The 16,247-nt window shown below is 41.0% G+C and overlaps 1 non-coding gene across 1 annotated transcript; it reads right to left on the bottom strand.

Annotated features, from left to right (window-relative positions):
* Window positions 1–8,534: 8,534 nt before the first annotated feature.
* TRNAG-GCC (transfer RNA glycine (anticodon GCC)) lies at window positions 8,535–8,606 on the bottom strand. The gene has a single exon. It is a non-coding gene; the product is annotated as a tRNA-Gly (tRNA).
* Window positions 8,607–16,247: the final 7,641 nt, after the last annotated feature.

The raw sequence follows: 16,247 nt of genomic DNA, 5'->3' as shown, positions 1-16,247 counted from the left end.
TACCCCAGGCCTGGAGAATTGCAACTCCGAGAGGTGGGCAGAGGAAATGGAGGCAGCACAGTGGAAATTTTCTGTGTGACACAGGGAGCTCTGTCCAGTGTTCTGTGACAACCTGGATGGGTGCGATGGGGTGGTAGATGGGAGGGAGATTCAAGAGGGAGGGGACATCTGTGTACTCATGGCTGATTCATGTTGATGTATGGCAGAAACCAACATAACATTGTAAAGCAATTATCTTCCAACTAAAAAGTAAAAAAAAAAAAAAAATTTTAATCAAAGCATTAATCAGAATAGGAACTTGCACAGATTTAGGGTATTTGTTGGCTTAAAAAAAAAAAGAAAGAAAGAAAAGAAAGTGAAGGCAGCAAAGGAAACAATGACTGGCTCTTAAAGAGCTTCAAAGAGATTCCCTTAGAATTCTCGATTTGTTACCCATTGGCAGGGCCGTCTTCTCTTAAAGGTAGTGCCATAATTGCAATTCAGCTAAAATTTCCTGATCATCTACTGTGGGCAGGATGCTGTGCCAAGTTTTGGTGAGACAAAGCCAGCTAGGACCTAATTCTCGACCTCCAGGAATTCTTGAGCCACCTGGAGAGACAGACCTTTAGGCAAATAACTTGGGAACTTGGAGGCCTGAGTTTGGCTCCCTAAAAAAGACAAGAATGGGAATTCCCTGACAGTACAGTGGTTAGGACTTCATGCCCTCACTGCCAGGGATCTGGGTTTAACCCCTGGTCAGGGAACTAAGATCCCATAAGCCATGTAGAGTGGCCACACACACACACACACACACACACACACAAAACAAAACAAAAAAACAAAAATCCAAGACAAGAGCAGCAAGAGCACAGAGTCATAAAGATGTGACAAACAGTGTCCAGTGGCTTTACTTGCATCATCTTATGCCATCCTTTCCAAAACAGCAACTATTGTAATCTCCACTTCACAGAAGAAGGAACTGAATCTTAAGGATAGTGGTAACTTGCCCAAGGATACACAGTTGACTGATTGTAAAGCCAGGTCTGTCTCACATTAGAGCCCAGTGCTTAATCATTCTTTAAAATTCTGTGACTCTCTGATAGGGCTGGAGCATTCCTGGGAAGATGGAGGGGCCAGAGAACAAGGCACAAGGAAATAAAATGAAAAGGTGGGAAGGGCCAAATTCAAGGTCCAGGCTTTGAATGCCAGCAGGAATTTGGATCTGGTTCTTCTGGCCAGGGTTTTTCAACATCAATGCTGTTGATATCTGGGGCGAGATAATTCTTTGTTGTTGCGGGGAGTGGGTGTGGGGGAGGGGTGTCTCTCCTTCAAGTTGTAGGATATTTAGCAGTTTTTAGTCATTAAATATTGCTAGCACTTCTCCCTCCCCTACAGATGTGACAATTTAAAATATCTCCATGCGTGCTTAATTGTGTTTGACTCTGCAACCCATGGACTGTAGCCCACTAGGCTCCTCTGTCCATGGGATTCCCCAGGCAAGAGTAATGGAGTGAGTAGCCATTCCCTTCTCCAGGGGATCTTCCTGACCCAATGATCGAACCTGCAACTCCCGCATTGCAGGCAGATTCTTTACCGTCTGAGCTAGCAGACATTGCCATATGTCCTTCTGGGGATTGTATGCAGAACTGGTCTCCAGTTGAGAATTGCTGCTCTAGGCACTGGTGGGGTTCAGAATTTTGAAAGGAATGTGAGATGATAAGTACTAGGAGTGCACCCTTAACACTAATAACCTATACCATTATTATACTCAAAATCAATACCATTATTATACTTCCCTGGTCCAGGAAGCTCCCACATGTGAGAAATTGTACTATGTTTCACTTCTGATAAATTGGAATCATCTGTATTACTTTGGTAACATTCCTGCAAACTCTGTTCTTTTTTTGTGAAACAAGTAGACTAAGTTAAACATGTTTCTCAAAGGCATTGTGCCTTCTTTGTTTGTATATTCTCAGTGCCTAACAGACTGAATGTGAAATGAATAGCTGTATTTTAAATTTTTATTATTTACATAATTGCATTTATCTTTAGGACATCATGCTGACATCAGAGATTTGGCAGAGGTCTGATATACACAGTATAAGATAAGCATCTTTGCAAGGAAAGAAAGCTGTCTTTTAATCTTTTGACCCTAAAATTCTACAAATTGATAAAATTCATAGACTTCATTTACAGGTTTATTTTCCAGATAGGTAGGCCCTTATGATTTTTTTGTGGCCTTCACAGAGTTTTCTTCAATCTGTAAGAATTTAGGACTTCCTAAATTGGTGGTGCAGTGGTTGGTGCAGTGGTTAAGAATCCACCTGCCAATGCAGGGGACACGGGTTCCATCCCTGGTCCAGGAAGATCCCACAAACCACTAAGCCTGTGTGCCACAACTACTTAGCCTGTGGTGTAGAGCCCATGAGTCACAACCACTGAGCCCATGTACCACAACTACTGAAGTTCATGCACCCTAGAGCCTGTGCCCCACAACAAGAGAAGCCACCTCAGTGAGAAGCCTGTGCACTACAACAGGAGAGTAGCTCCAGCTTCCTGCAACTACAGAAAGCCGGGACACAGCGACAAAGACCCAGCATGGCCAAAAAAAAAAAAAAAAAAAAAATCTGTAAGAATTTACTGTTCTTTGTTCACTGTATAAAGCAATTTGGGGTGTCAATATAATTTAATGCAACATTTACTGAGCTATCCCTAGGAATTAGATACCAAGAGAGGAATGAAGGCACAGTTTCTTCCTTCCAGATGCATCTAATCAAACGGGATGTCAGGCTCACCAGGGCCTGCCTGACCTTGTTCTGTCCCTTACCTGCAGTGTGACCTTGGGCCAATCAGGGCCATATTAAGACTTTTGTAGGCCCTAGGCACTTATGCCTTCATGGGCCCCAACCTCCATTAAAAAATAAAAAGTACTTAAATATATATTTGTCTCTGCATGGCATAAAGACAAATGCAGGCTGGATTCATTATTATATATTCATTTTAAAATTCTGATTTAAAAAGAAATTAATGTTAAAATGTTTTCTTGGGCCCTAAACACTGTCTGCTGTGCCTAATGTGTAAGTTGGCTCTGGGGCCAATTACTGACCTCACCTAGTTCTCATTACCTTCACTTTAAGATTTTAATTTTGAAGTGTTGTTATGAGGTTTACTTGAGATACTTAGAAGCTGCATGAGGGCAGAAACAAGTCTTATTTGTTCTCCACTGCATACCTAGAGCACTTAACAAAGAGTAAGCGTTCAGTAATATGAACAGGAAATTATCCTCAAAGTGCCAGAATACAGTAAACACTTGACAACTGTCACATTTCTTCCAACAGATGTCCTAGAAAATAGTTCAGAGCATATATAATTAAGTATCAGAAAGCTGGAATCTACGGTACAAACTCTGCAACAGAAATTTGGATCAGGAAGGATGGTATGGGACCATCAGTTCACATACTTTTTAATCTTTTATTTGTCAGTTTAGACATGTCCTGGGTCCACTTAATTGCACTCATAACACAATCTGTCATTAGCTACATATATAGGGGAGTGTTGAAAACCATCAATTTTCTTCTCCTGTATGGTGTGTTTATATATGCAAGGAGTTGTACCAGTACTGCTGTGCTTATCTCCAAATCCTCTGCAGATTTAATTACAAAGCTACAAAGTGAAAGCATAAATTATGCACCAAGGCCCATGTTTTGGAAATCACTGTGTAGCCTTGGGAATTAGATAGGAGGTTATATCCTTGTAATTGATATGCTTCCACTCGAGGGCTGGAACGCTGTGGAACTGTGAGAACTTTTTTCTGTCTAAAGACAGTGTGTCTGCAATTCTGCAGTGCTAGCTGGATGTTTAAACTCTAAACAATAGATATTAGAAGGAAAAGAACTTTGCAAACAATATTTAATCTGGCCCAAGTCTCCCTGTCTAGCCTCATCTCCCACCATGGATTCACTGGTTTTTTACCTTACCCTACCCCATCTGGAAGGATGAACCATTCCCCAAATGTGCGTAGTCTCAAAACACTGTCTTTACTATGTTGTTCTCTTTGCTTGGAATATTCTTCCCCTCTTCATTCTGGAGTAGGAAATGACAACCCGCCCCAGTATTCCTGCCTGGAGAATCTCATGGACAGAGGAACCTAGCAGGCTACAGTCCATGGGGTTGCAAAGAGTCGGACACAACTGAGTAACTAACACTTCATTCTGGGAAACCCCAGAGAGACTGCCGCATTCCTAGTAGCTACTCTACTGTGTTAGTTCCTCCTCCCTAAGTAAGAAAGCAAAGTTTTCATCTTGGTAAATTCGGCTTAAATGCTATTTCTTGTGGAATCCTTTGCTACCTTCCCTAGAAAGAAAGGAAAAAAAGAAGGGCACCTGGGTATTAGACACCAGTTATATATTTATCATCTTATTTAGTCCTCAGGGTAATTTTGTGTGGGAGGTATTTTTATTCTCAGTTCCCAGCTTAAGAATCTGAGGTCTAAAGTTTTAAGTATCTTGGCCAGTGTTCCATGCCAGTCAAGGGTGGAGGTAGCACTGGAATTCAGGTCAGTCACTGTCTTTCTCAGGCAAGTAATTTAATAATTGGAGATTTCAAAGCCTTCCATCATACCCCTCCCCTGACACATCTCATTGTGTGATAATTTATTTATATACCATCAAAATCTATCTCCTTCACTAAACTTTTAAATGAGAGACTAAATCTTACTTCCCTCTGTATCCTGAATGTGTGGCACAATGACTGGCATAAAGTGAGTGCTCAAAACATATTGATGAAATGAGGTGAACAATAACAAAGCACTCTGCAAACCATTTTCAAAAATATGAATTCATTTAACTATAAATAAGCGTAAGATAAAGCCCTTGTCTTTGGAAGCTAGCAATATAAATGAGAAAAGCCATATGCAGGTGAAAAATATAATGAACAAAACACTATTAGGAATAACAACATTGTATGATGATATGAAAAATAAGTCAGCTGAGGCCAAGGAGAATGAGAACTCGGAAAACAATTTTAGACTTGGAGAGAAAACCATCTTAGAGCTCCATCTGGGGTACTTGCTGAAACATTTTAAGTGCCTTGTCTTATTTCATCTTCACAAAAACCCAGTGAAGTTATACTGCCTCTATTTCCCAGAAAGAGAACAAAGTCTCTTTGTGTGAGAGGTTACATGTTTTGTCGAAGGTCACACAGCTGGTTTATAGCAGAAGCTATTCTATTATGTTCCAATCTCTAAGAGTCCTCTTCTTTTTTATTTTCTTTCTTTTTTTCCCCCTTTTATAATAGCTGGATTATTCTATGTCAATATTTTAGGGGATACCAATGATTTCTATGTTACTTTTACAGGTAACAGAAACAGTTTAGCAAAGGTCTACTTACTACACATCTTGGTGTAGTAGAATGTTTAGTTGTGGTAGTATGTTTCTTGGTTTCAGTTGGAATCCAAGTAACTTATTTAGAATGTGATGTCTGGAAACTTGGGTGGGAGTAGGGCAGTGAGACAGGAGAGCGAACAAAGCCAAAAATGTATACAGTATCAAGCTAGTTACCATGGTAGCCAGCTGGAGCTCAGTTATGCTGGGGAACTCCGGGAGCCAACGTATAGGACACATTCAGGGTGTCTCAGTGGAGGGGCGAGGAAGCTGGGCTATTCTCCACCAACTCACCATCCATATGGAGTTCAGGACAGCTTCTTGTGACATTAAACCTCTGAAATGTTTAGCTTGCTTTGCCCACAGGCCAAGTATGTTCTCTGGACAAGGAAAAAAAAAATTAAAGCCTTCAGGCAAAGAACTGTAAGTATTCCCTGTAAGTGGCTTCAGTGTATAGAAGTGAATGCCAATAAAAAAATAGACAGCAAGCCATTAGCATCTACTACAGAATGTAATGAGATACAAATCTTGCTTCTACCACTTCATTCTACATTCAAGAGAAATTAATTAAATATTTATTGTAAGTCCATCACACATTAGGTCAGGCATCAGCAAACTATGGTTCAAAGGCAAATCTATCCCACTACTTATTTTGTAAATAAAGTATTATTGTAACACAGCCATGCCCATTCATTTATGGTTTTACCCTACAATGGCAGAGTTAAGTAGTTGCGATAGAGAAGGTCTGGTCTGCAAAGCCTAAAGTATTTAGTATCTGGCACTTTACAGAAAATGTTTGCCAAATCCTGGGCTAGGTACTTGGGATACTAAGATGAATAAAAATTTTAAATCTCCTGCCTTTAGAGAGTTTATAATCTAATGAAAAAGACAGATGTGTAAATCAAAGGTTACAAGTGCGATAGTAGGCATTCAAATGAAGGAATGTTAATCTAACTAGTTGGGGGGAGAAATCAAGAAAATCATAGATGGAGGGAGTGGAGCAGTCTAAAAAAAAAGAGAAGGAAAATTTTCATGAAAGACACGACAAACATTTAAGTAGAACCCCTAATGATGAGTGGTATTTTTTATACAAACATAGAGGAGGAAAGACATTTAGCAGAGAGGTGGCAGAAGTAGCGAAGATGTAACATAGATCAACAATGAAATGAATTTAGGAAACTAGTGTCATATTTGGATATGGGGAAAGGAGTGACACAAAAAGTAAGACTGAAAAGTAAGGAATTAAATTTTATCTTTTCTTTAGAAATATGAATGGCTCCCATAGTCACTGTGGAGGCCAGGCTGAAGGGAGCAACAGTGGAGTTGACAGGTCCAAGCTATGGTGGAAATCTAAGCATGAAATGTGCAGGCTTGAGTCAAGGTGCTAGCAGTGGGTATGAACAGGAGAGAAAGGATATTTCTAGTGCGGACTGATACACTCCACCCTGGCAATAGACTGGCTTAGGTGCCTTCCCTGTGCTCCCTTAGTACCCTTCTTCACTGGTGTAGCACGAATTGTCCTGGGTGGCAATGTATTGCATTCCTTGACGACAGGAACCGTCCATGGCTGATTTTTGTCCTCAGTGCTTGGTCTGGGGCTTGACACAGAACTGCTGCTAGTGAAGGCTACTTCCTGAAAACAGTAAATGAGTGTACTGCAAATTTTTGGCTGCAGTAACTTGTCTCCAAGTTTGCAAAGTGGACTTGCAGTGTCAGCTCACATGGAGACCTAGACAAATACAGAATGAGGAACAAGGCATAGAAAATCTGCAGGGTTCCTGATTGGGGCAGAAGTCTGTTCTGGCAGGATCTGATAAGCTATCTATGCTTGAACTGTGATGCTGGCTTATCCCAGTTCCTTAAGTAGGCAGACGTATTATGATTATAGATGACAAATATCTGGAAAATTCAGAGCTGGCGTAATTACCTTGTGGTGTTTTTCTACTGTATTCTTTTTTTAAATTCCTTCACAAATGGCGTTTTTTTCTTATTATAAATACAATGTCTGTTACTTGTCAAACATTTGGAAAAGACTGAAGAATTATAAAGAAAAAAGTAAAATCGACCACAATCCCACAAACTGACTACAGATGTTTTTCTAGTTCTGGAAAGATGTGCACATTTTTAATAAAATTAGAATCATACTACATATGTAATTTTTAACCATTTCATATGTATGTATAATTTTATATTATACTTTTTTTCATTATGTCTCAAACCATTTTTAATCACTGTACTTCAGTCCATCATACAGATCTATTACAACATGTTTAACCTTTTCCATTTTGCTGGGGTTATAGGTTGTTTCCAGGGTTTTAGTACTACAAACAAGATCCTAACACATAAATCTCTGATTATTTCCTTACTGACCAATTCTCAGAAGTTCTTGATGCTATTTTGCTGCAGCAACTGGAGAAACTCCATCCTGGTCCTGTGAAGGGATATCATATTGATAGATAACTGATATCCACGAATAATTTCTAAACTCAACTTAGCCTCTCTAGTCTTTCGCCTAGTCCCCTGGAAAGGTTTGGGAATCACAGAAGAATCTCCTTTTATCATTTAGTCACTGAGCAACTTCTTTCATTAAGGCCGTTTCACCTGTCCTACAGCTTTCCTCTCCACTTCAACCCCTGCCATCAAGTGGGTAATTTCAACTTCCATGTAAATGAATTTTCCAGCACAGTGGCCTCACAATTCCTTGACTTCTCTACCTTTTCACACACTTCAACCCTTACCTTTCCATCACCTGGAACTGTTCTGCCCCTGAAATCTGAAGCTCCTCTGATCATAACCTTCTACCACCAGGCTCTTAATCTCTTAAACCTCAGAGGGGATCCTCTTGACTCTTTTCTCCTATTCTATCCTCCTTGCCTGTACTTTCACTTTTCTGCTACAATCAGCCTAGATCTCATGATCTCTCTCACCTCAGTCAGCACTCTCAACTCCTTTTTTCCCAGTCCTCTTGCCACCCCTACTCTCTAAATCCCCTTGCACATGTGTGTGCTAAGTCGCTTCAGTTGCTAAATCCTCTTGAGAAAGAGAAAGTGAAGTCGCTCAGTCGTGTCCAACTCTTTGTGACCCCATGTACTGTAGCCTATCAGGCTCCTCTGTCCATGGAATTTTCCAGGCAAGAATACTGGAGTGGGTTACCATTTCCTTCTCCAGGGGATCTTCCCAACCCAGGGATTGAACCTGGGTCTCCCGCATGGCAGGCAGACGCTTTACCCTCTAAGCCACCAAGGAAGCCCACCTTGGATAATTCCAATTATGTGCTTTCTCTGTTCCTACTGTCAAGTTACTAAGAATTGCTGGGGGGGGGGGGGGTAAGTTTCCACAACCAGACAAACCTGTGCTACTAATAAACTCAACTAGACTAGATTTTCATTACTACTTGGAAATTCTTTCTTCATGTCACAGGGTCCCTCTCACCTTTCATTTTTCATCATGTTCCCAAACTTCACTGTCTAGTCTATTCCCTGTCTCCCCACCTCATTTTCCTCTCTGATTATCTGCCAATAACCTTATAAACAGAGTTCACAGGGGAGGAGGTTGCTTCATTTCTTGCATAAGACCTTGAAATGTTCTCCTTCAGTCTTGGCTTCCCCAAACCCTCTATTCTTTCTCTAGTCTAATTGTTCTTTCTCAGTCTTCTTTCTTGATTTCTCTCTCTTTCTGTCTTTCTTTCCCCCTTTTTAAAATGTTTCTGTCCTCCAGGATTCCCTCCTGAACCATACTCTCTGTTCACATTCGCTGGTGATTTCAGAGCCTCCCATGCCTTCAGTTACCATCTCTGGATTAAACCTCTTAAACTTGTAACTCTCACTCAGATTTATTTCCTGAGCTTCTAATTCTATCCACTTGCCTGCTGAACACCTATTTCTACCCAGCTGTGCCACATATGTAAAATTCAGTATGTCCAATATTACGTTTATCAGAATTCCCCAAACCCAACCTTTGCCTTTGTTCCTAAGCTAGAAATCTGGAGTCCCCCTTGATTCCTTTTTTTTCCTAATCACTTAACATTTCTCCTCTCCATCGTCTTCTGTTTTCTTGACCACGGGCTTCTTGAATCCAGCATGACATCCATCCTGGTCCCAGTAGATAGAATTGTCTTCCTAACATGTCCTGACAATGTTGCATACATGATCACAATGCATTGTGTATATGAACTCATTAAGGGTGTGGTGAGATCATTGCTATTTGCTTAGAGGAGTGTGTGATCTGCTGCAGGACATAGCAAAGGGTAAAATTAGTTCTACCTGGTTGTTGGCATAGGGGGATGTTTGAAGAAGCCCTCAAACAAGAATTGACATTTTAATTGGGACTTGCATGATCAGTAAAAAGTCCCCCAGGCAGAGGATATGGAAAGCTCATTCAAAGAAAAGGGAACACAGGTAGCCTTTGAACAACATGGGTTTGAACTGTGTAGGTCCACTTATTTCTGGATTTTTTTCTATAGAATACCATGGTACTATCTGAATTATGGTTGGTTGAACTTGTGGATAGGGAGATGTGGATAGAGAGCACCAACTCTAAAATTACACAAGGATTTTCCATTCTGCTAAGAGTGGGAGCCCTTAGCCCTGCATGGTTCAAGGGTCAACAGTAACAGGAGAAAAGTGTTACATCTCAGTCACATCCGACTCTTTGTGACCCATGGTCTTTGGCCCTCCAGGCACCTCTATTCGTGGGATTCTCCAGGCAAGAATACTGGAGTGGGTAGCCATTTCCTTCTCCAGGAGATCTTCCTGACCCAGGGATTGAACCTGGGTCTCCTGCATTGCAGGAAGATTCTTTACTCTCCGAGTCACCAAGTAAGTCAATAGGAGAAAAGCAAGGAGCTAAATTCAACTCAGTTTCACAAGCATTCAGTGGGGGCTGCTGTGTCCCATGCAGTGTTCTCACACTGGGGATATACAGGTGAATGTCACTGACCTCAAGGAGATTATAGACTTGAGAAGCTACCTTTTCCTTGACATTTACTAGGAAAGGCGGCTCAGGAGATTTAGCCCCTTAATCTCTATTAACTCCTCTAAATCCATCCAAATAAATGCAAAATAAATATAAGTGAAAACTGTTTCTGGCAAACCAGCCCCCCTTGCTTCCCCTTACCTTTTATCTAGATTGCCTGGTGCTGCTGCTAAATTGCTTCCACTGTTTCCTTATTGTCTGTATCAGGCACTGAGCTACGGTGAGAATGTATATATGACCAAGTCCTCAAAGAACCCACTGTCAAGGGGGGACTTTCAGCCTCTGTGAACCACGTGATAATTAAGGCAATTAGGTGTCTCAGACTCTCTGTTAGAAATTTGCTCAGAGAATAGGTGGGGCATAAGAGAATGAGGGGTCAATTCCATCTGAGGGTTGGGTGGGGGGATGTTTGTGAAATGTTTAAAGCCCAGGGTAGCTGGAATGTGCAGATATCTCCAAGGGGACTTTAGAAGGGGAGGTCAAAAGATAAGTGCATTCCTTTTTTTCTCTCCTTAAAACAGAGAGTCTAGACTTAGTGTTTTCTCTCCCTTCCCCTGCTCCCTTCTGCCTCAAAATCTAAGCTGCATTTTCCTAAACTTGACATTTCACTTTCTTGCTCTCTAGCTGGAGGAAAGGGTGGGAAAGAATGGGGATTTGTTTGTGGGCAAAAGAGACTGTCTTATTTTGCTTTTCCTATATTTAAACTCGATCTTTTGTTTCCTCCACACTCAGCAAAGGATAGTCCAGTTTTTGTAGGTGTCTGTGTTTTCTCTTAAGGAGGCAGCATTTTGTAAATGTTTTATTTGATGCCCAACAATGGCCAATTAAGAAACATGACAACAGCAATAACAAAAAGCAGTTGGTGGGAAGTTTAGGAAGAGAAGGCAACAAATCAGCAACAACAGAATGCATTTTGAAGCAATTTGCACCTATAAATCTTGGCTGTGGAAAGTTGGAAGTACATTTTCCTGGAAACTTTAAAAAAAAAAAATCACATTTCTAAACAGCTGTGTAAAGGAAGGAAACTTCGTATTGAGAAATACAAGCCGTTTTTGTTCTTCCTTAAAAAAAAAAAAGAAACTTGACTACATAATTACTCAGTTGCGCAAGTTTGAAACCTTGGTCTTACCTCTCCCTCCCTTTATTCCCTCTTCTCTAATTCCATCATTGAGTGAGTTTTAAAATCTTATTTCCAAAACATTTTTCAATAACTATGCAGTACAGTATCTTTCCCATTCTCTATCCTTGCTGTCATTATTCTCACTGTTCACATTTAGACTATTGCTACTACTTGCTTGGCTTTTTAAAAGTCTCTTAGTTTGTCTCCTTGCTACCAGTCTTGCCCATCTCAGATTTGTTCTCAGTTTTATAACCAGAATGATCTTTTTAAAAATCACATCTTTAACATTTATTCTAAGTGGCAGGATGAATTAGTCCCAGTTCCTGTCCTTGGTGAGCTTACAATGTTTAGTGGTAAACTTGTCTCTACCTTCTGATTCTGAGCCTGATCCTCATTTTCTGCTCTGCTTCAGCTGCCATCTCATTCAATAAGAGGCCAGTCACTGAGGAATGTGGGAATGAGAGCTGATGTGTCTCCACCATGTTTAATTTTAGCTGATGATCTAAAGCATGTAGCTTGATACTTGGTGCAGAATGTAGAAAAAGTGCTGTGCAATTGGACATGATCTTAGGAGTCAAGAACTGTCCTAGCTCCTGGCTCACTCTGATGACCTATGTTTTGACATTTGAAATTAAGTAGAGCCTGCTGAGGGCTTCCCAGGTGGTTCAGTGGGTAAAGAAACTTCCTGCAATGCAGGAGACCCAGGAGATATGGGTTCGATTCCTGGGTTGGGAAGATCCCCTGGAGGAGGGCAGGACAACCCACTCCAGTATTCTTGCCTGGAGAATCCCATGGACAGAGGAGCCCGGTGGGCTACAGTCCACAGGTCACGAAGACACAGATGAAGTGACTGAGCGTGCAATGCACAGATTATGCTGATACCTCGGTGAGCCTGATAAAAGTTAAAACTGACTTAGACGTTGATGATGCTGCCCGTGTCAGGTCCAAGACCTTTATTTACACATGGACAATGCAAACATAGCTTGCAGCTGGGGTGAAATGACTGTGGGGTGACAAAAATCTAGATTCTAATTCTGGTTTTGCTGTTTGCTAGCTGTATAACCTTGGGCAAGCCATTCAATAACTACATGTCCCAATGTCCTCATCTGTAAAATGGGTGTAATAATACGAATCTTAAAGGATTGATGTAGGAACGAAAGGAGAAAATGTAGGTGATGTTTCTTAGCACAGAACTTGGAACTTAGTTTTTGGTGTTTGCTTTTGTTGTTGTTGTTTGTTTGGCCATTGGGCCAATGCAGCATTGGAAGCGTGGAATCCTAACTGTAGTATAAGGGAGTTAGAGAAGGCGAGGTTCAGAAAAAGAATGAGAGCAGCACTTTACAGGAACAGATCACCTTTAATGAGGCGAGAAGGGGCAGCAGTCAGATTAGCGAGCTGCTGCACTAACCCAAGAAAAGAGTAAGTATATATAGGCATATATGTGGAAATCTACTGTCTTAAGGGGGCCTGTTCTTCTCCAAGGTTGTTTGGAGTAGGAGTAGTAATCTCTTAAACTGCTGGGGCAAGGAATTCTGGATATTGGCCAGAGGCTGGGATCCGCAGGGAGCTGGGCGTAATCAACCTTAATGTCCATTCCCTGCCACCACCACCACCTCCCCCCCTCCCTGGTGAGAGAGTTCTTTGTTTTGCATAGATTGGTGGGGAGGACCCAGAAGGGAGTTTTAACTCCAGGCTATTTTGAGTGTAACCTTCCTTCACTAACCACTGGACCCCCAGGGAAGTCCCAGTAAGTCAGTTTTAATAGAGCACATAACTGAGGTCAAATAACAATTTTTAAGTATCTCTGTGTGCCAGGAGTTGGGCTAGTTGAGCCACAGAGATAAATATGATCTGATTGGTGCTCTTAAGAAGCCAAGGGAAGAATAGTAATTGACACATTGTAAAGCTTTTAACTCAGTCTGAAACACATTTCAAGATCCCAACACTTTATGTCAAAAGACATCAGCAACATGAGGTTTGCTGCTGAATAATGTTCTTAGAATTTTAAGTTTTCTATATGAAGTGCGTAGTGTCTTTTGGTGAGGCTATGTAGCATAATGAAAAGACAGATGTGTTTACATTGGACTCAGAGGCGTGTGTGCTAAGTTGCTTCAGTCATGTCCGATTCTGAGAACCAACGGACTGTAGCCCACCAGGCTCCTCTGTCCATGGGGTTCTCCAGGCAACAACATTGGAGTGGGTTGCCATGCCCTCCTCCAGGGGATCTTCTTCACCCAGGGATCAAACCCACATCTCTTATGTCTCCTACATTGGCAGGCAGGTTCTTTACCTCTCGTGCCACTTGGGAACCCCTGGACTTAAATACTCACCAATTAATACTTATAGGTACCTGGGTAAGTTGGTTAATTTCTTTGAACCTCATTTTCCTTATTTGTAAAATATGGAGATGAACATATTCATAGGGTTATTGTGATAGGGTTAAATGTGATATGGTACATACTTCTGGTACAGTTCATGGCACAGTCTGGCACAGGGTAGAAAATAAATGGTGGAATTAGTGAGAAAAACATACGTATATCCAGAGTAGCTTTGTATTACCCTTGGTTGCACGGATGTTTCATGCCCCTGATTAGCTACTGGATAGGAACTGGCTCTTCATCTTTATCTTTGTTGAAGGTGCTAAACATGTGTCTTGTTCTTAATAAACTGCTGAGTTGTATTTAACAAAGAGGATATCCCAAAGAAAGGAAGGAAGGGGAAACGGGCAAGTGATTTTATTGGCTGCTATCTCTTTTAGATATGTTCTTTCTTACTACTTAAATTAGATAGAGATTTACCTTCATGTTTACGGAAGAGGAATTTCAGTCCTACAAAGGCTTACCCAATGTCCCACAGCCAAAGTAGCAGATCCAGGATACCTCATGCTCATCTCTTTAATTCTAGGGTCAAGTTCTTTTTATTCCATTTTGCTGCTATTTACAGAAAAGTATAGAAAAGTCAGTAAATAGGGATATAGAAAATGTTCCTTGTGTATATTGCTATCTGTGGCATTCCTTAAAGAAGACAAATTATAGTTTGTAAGGAATAGTATGAAGAACTCAAATTGCAATAGAACAAAGTGACTTGTGTGTAGGAAACATCTTATGTAATACGGTTTCAATAATTATGAGAATGGCTTTTCCAAAGAGCACTTCTGCTGCTTGAACATCAATTTCTATTCCCTGACCAGGTTTCTTTCTATGATTTCCAGTTGCATTTTCTTTGCGCCTCTTTAATTTTCCTGACTTTCATGTGTGTGGCCCATCCTTCTCACTAGCTTAGAAGCTCCCTGAGGGCAGGGACTACATCCACATGTCATTGAAACAATGTGTTTCATGCCATATGATTTTAATACATTGAACTGCTGAATCAAACTAGATCAGAAGCTCTTTGCAAGAGAAGGAAGAGGGAGAACCCCAACCATGTTTCAGGTTCTGCTTTGGTTGCTGCAGATACAGTTGTAAGCAAGTGAGACAAAATCTCTACTCTCACTGAGGCTACATTTAAAATGGAAGAGAAACAATGCATAATTATATACCTTCTAGCTGCTTCCATAGTATCTTTTATTTGGTGTGTACGGGGCGGGGGCGCTGCTAAACTAAATGTTGATGTATCTAGGAATCCTGAAAGTGAAATCAGTGGAGAAGTGTTGGGTTGAAGGAAGAAGTGTAAAGTACTCATCACTCTGTCTTGTCATTGTCTGTTTATATATTGTTTTTCTGTTTCAGACCCCTCATGTTTAGGGGAAGGATCTTACTCTTTTTAGTAATAGCAATGTCTAGCCTAGTGCCTGATACATAGGAAACACTCAATAATTCTGTGGTGAACTATAGCATTGCTGTTTAATAGTAGTAACTCTGTGAACTTGTAGTCTCTTGGGTTCGTTTTTTTATCAACTAAAAGGGGTGTTACTGTCTATCCCACAGGGTGGTTAAGACTACATGTTCCCTTTGTTGCCTCTAAACCATTTCCCCTCCTTCATACACCTTAGCTCCTTTAAGACCTTGCCGTTGTACTTCACCCCCTGCTATTCTGCTTTGTTGCTGTCCTCGACCCATCCTCTGGGCGTTAGTCCCCATTCAATGGTGATTTTAGCCGAGCTCTCACTTCTTTTACACTACTGTTCTTGTCACTACTCTCAACATGTTCTAAGACCATGCTTTAAACACTTTCACTTCTAGCTCCTGGACCTCCTCATCCTCAAACCCGTTCTTCCACCTGACCTCGATCATCCATGGCTGTGGTTGTATCTCATCATGACGTGGTCTTTGCCCTCATCAGTAACTGTTTCACTTCCAAAATCTTGACTTCAGGTGTCCCATCATCTTTCAATCACCACTTCCTACCCTTCCAGGTCACCTATTCCCACTCCAGGGCTTCCTCGACCTTAGTAAGATTTGTAGTTTTATCCTTCTTTCATCTCCTGTTCTCACTTCCTTCCTTACTTAAACTAGGTTTCATAATCATAATCACAGCCCTGGATACCACTATAAACTCAATTGTCCTCTCCTGTCACTTGGCTCACTTGGATAAATTCATCTGTCTACACACTCTGAGCTTACCCTGTTGCTCTTTATTCTTCAACATGACATTGCTGAAGAAAAGCTGATATCCTTGTTGACTGGTCTCACTTTAAATTCATGACCATAAATCTTAAACGGGCATGCAACACTGCCCAGCAATCCTACTCTACTTCTATTGCTTTCTCATTCTCTGAAATGACTTTTTCAAACCTTCCCCTCTTTTCATTTTTTTATTGAAGGATAATTGCTTTACAGAATTTTGTTGTTTTC

This window comes from Dama dama, chromosome 20 (genome assembly GCF_033118175.1).
Source record: "Dama dama isolate Ldn47 chromosome 20, ASM3311817v1, whole genome shotgun sequence".
Lineage (NCBI taxonomy): Eukaryota > Metazoa > Chordata > Mammalia > Artiodactyla > Cervidae > Dama > Dama dama.
The sequence above is the reverse complement of the archived record's forward strand: the minus strand, read 5'-3'. Positions and strand labels throughout refer to the sequence as shown.